Genomic DNA, 3,401 nt, shown 5'->3' with positions numbered 1-3,401 from the left:
TTTGTTAGGCACTCACAGACAAACATAAATAAATAAAAAGATGCAAAACTAGTAATAAATATCTCCTTATTGGTAGAAATATTGCAGGGGAGGAAGCAATAAGTTCAATGAAAGGAAGAGTACAGCTGCCATAAAAGGGACATTTAATTACAGCGGGACCCTTCAAACTGGAAAAGAAATCCATGAGTACAGAATATGTTAGAGGTCTACAAAATCAGGAATAACAATGAGACAGTGAAAAACAACTAATCCTTTTTTTTTTCCTAATATAATAACAAGGAGGCATTAAATGTTCCAAACAAACAAAAGATGCATCTTCTTATTGGCACAGACTTACCCTGAGGATTACCCACTAATCACAGGGGAAATTATGTGTTTGCATGGATTCAAAAAGCAATTAGACAAATCCATGGAAGGAAAAGAAAATTCATCAATAGCTAATAGGCACCAGGGCTCTTCCTCTGGTTGAAGATGTTCCTGAAACATAAGTCACTGGCATCTGGGAGATTTTCATCATATGATCCACTATGGTCATCCATCACTTAAAAATCATAGAATCATAGAGTGGTTTGGTTTAGAGGGGACCTTAAAGTTCATCACTCCTCAAAGCCACATCCAGCCTTGCCTTGAACACTTCCACGAATGGGTCATGTACAACTTCCCTGGGCAACCTGTTCCTGTGCCTCATCACTCTCACAGTAAAGAATTTATTCCTAATATTTCATCTAAATCTACCCTATAATCTAAATCACAGCTGCCATCAGGAGGTGTATGAGACCTCATTAGTTTAAACCCCTTGCAGGGCATCCACATGGTTAGACAGCCTTTCAGAATTAAAAGACCAGACAACAAAACAGACACAGAAAATTAGGTCTCATTTTACATTTCAACTAGGTAAAGCAAGAAAATTAAGATTTGCTTTATATCTTCTTCATATTGAGTTGTTGGGGTGAGGGACAATGTCTATAGCAGGCAGTAAAACCCTGTGTGATTAGGTTGTGCTCATTATTTTCTTAAGTTTACAATTTCTCAACTGCAGGACAAAAATGGAAGAATGCTTTCAAAAGCAGTGTTTCATGAGAAATGCTTGTCACTGCAACAGTGCATTTGAGCAGCTCAGAGGAGATCGAATACCTGTGTTTGAATATATTTGTAATTTATTTTGATTTTTTGGGTATACATGACAGGTGCTGCAAATACACACTTATCCTTTTTCTTATATTGCCACCTGGTGGTCCTGGGCATGAGGAAGCAACCAACACACTGATTTTTCAGTGAAATTACCACAGTTCAGGCATTTAAAACAGCGTCTATTTCTTTTCCTCTGAGACAGATGGTAGCAAATTTTTTAAATCTAGAATTTTAGGGGTGAGGGGCTGTTTGGGTTTACAACCAATGTAACAGTGCCTGCAACAGGTCTGAGTTATCTAAATAGATGGCTGCAATGGCCACCCCGAGTCACAGGGAAAGAGTTAAGATGGATTGCAGCTCTGCAGTGGGCTCTGGACACCTGCCTGGGCTGGATGCCTTGCTCTCTGGTTCTCCTACACTCAAATGGAGCCAGGAGATGGGGGGAGCTTCCAGCCAGAGCCAAACCATCTTTCCTGCGCCCTTTCCCCTCACCAGTGATGGAAGTGTGGTGTTTTTGTTCCCAGAGGCAGTGGGCCACGCAGCCAGAGCAATGCCTGAGTTCCCCTCTGGTGGGGATGTTGGAATACACTGCACAGTGGGTATGGGGAAGATCCCAGCTCTGCAGACACACATTAAAATCTGCAGCCTTGTCTTGGGATCGCATCACCACCACACACAGGCAAGTCCATGCAAAGGAATAGTGTAGGAAAGTGATATAATAAGGTTAAAGGATTTATAGACTTGGACTCCCTAGGAGAGGAAATTGTACCATAGACTTTAGACTCACAGTCTATTGTAGAGACCATAGACACTTGTCCAGTCTGGGGTTTTCCCAACACAGGAAAGATGATATTAAACTGGAGCAAGTGCAGCAGAGGGCCACCAAGGTAGAGGAAGCTGGATCAGCTGCCCTGTGGGGAAAGGTGGAGGGATGGGCCAGGTTCAGCCTGGGGAAGAGAAGGCTTTGCAGGTGCTTGGTAGCAGCCTTCTGCTGCTAAGGAGGAGACTGTGAAGATGGTGGAGCCCAGCTCTTCACAACGGAGAGATGAAAGAAGGTAAGAGAGGGCATAAACCAACACAAAAGAGGATCAGAACTGAGAAAAGAAGAAAAGTTTTCATCATGAAGACAGTCAGCAGTCAAACTGTGTCGTCTCCATCTTCTGAGATTTTCAAGATGAGACTGGCAGAAGTTCTGAGCAGCCTGGTGTGATTTCACAGTTGACCCTGCCTGGAGCAGCTTGGAAGAGAGACTTCCTGAGCTCCCTTCCAATTTTAACAATCACATGATCCTATTGCTCTGTGAAACATAATCTGTTTTTATTTCAGCTTTGAGTTAGCAATTTTCAGTACTACTAATCCATGGAAATGCACTTTTGAGCCATTCATAGGAATTTCAGAATTTCACATCAGAGACATAACTCCTGTTTTGAGCTATGACAATACCTTTTACACAATAAAGCACACCAATTTTTTTGATGGGTAGAAAAGGTTGAAGCTGCCATTTTTCTAGCAGTCGCTAAGCAAAACCAACATTTCTACCTTTTTATTAGCTTTAACAACCTACATTCCATGCACTGGTAACTATAGGGGTGGTCTACCAGCCTCAATCAATGCTCACCAGCTGTAACGGGGCTCCCACTTCAACCAATCCCAATGGACTTAGTGACCTGGAGCTGTTACTGAAGGCACAGCAATGTCTGCGATATAAAGAGACTGCGTGCACACACCAAAGAAGCAGATGTTTGACCAGAACACCCATGGGAGGCTTCTACATTGCACTTTTAGCACCTGTGGAGGTCAGACAGACCCACCCTGAAGACCTACACAGAGCAACCTACAGGCATCTCAGGAGCTTCCCTGCACTGCAGCTGTTTCAACCTCCCTGGCTGAACTTCTTCAGAGAGAGAATCGTGTCGCAGCTCTCTGTGGACAGTGGTGCAAGCTTACAACATCCAGAGAACTGAATATAGGATGAATATAGGACTGTGACATGGATGCCTGCCACGTCAAAGGAAAAAACTTAAAACAGCAGAAAGCTCCTACGCTCTAAAAAGTGTGTCTGTGGAGTACAGATATTCTCTCACAGAGGCACAACTTTATAGGATAACTTGCAGGAAGGAAACTCTCCAAGATTGTGAAACAGAGAGACAAAAGTTATGATTGCTTTATCTTGAAAAGCACTTGGAAAGCTTCCCTTGGGGAGACTGCAGTCAATTCATTTTTGTAGAGGAGAAAAGTTCCCCCCACTGGCAGGTAGACAGTTGATATTT

Source organism: Chamaea fasciata, unplaced genomic scaffold (assembly GCF_029207755.1).
Source record: "Chamaea fasciata isolate MVZ Bird 193981 ecotype frontalis unplaced genomic scaffold, bChaFas1.0.hap1 SCAF_1, whole genome shotgun sequence".
Lineage (NCBI taxonomy): Eukaryota > Metazoa > Chordata > Aves > Passeriformes > Sylviidae > Chamaea > Chamaea fasciata.
This window is presented reverse-complemented; position numbering follows the sequence as displayed.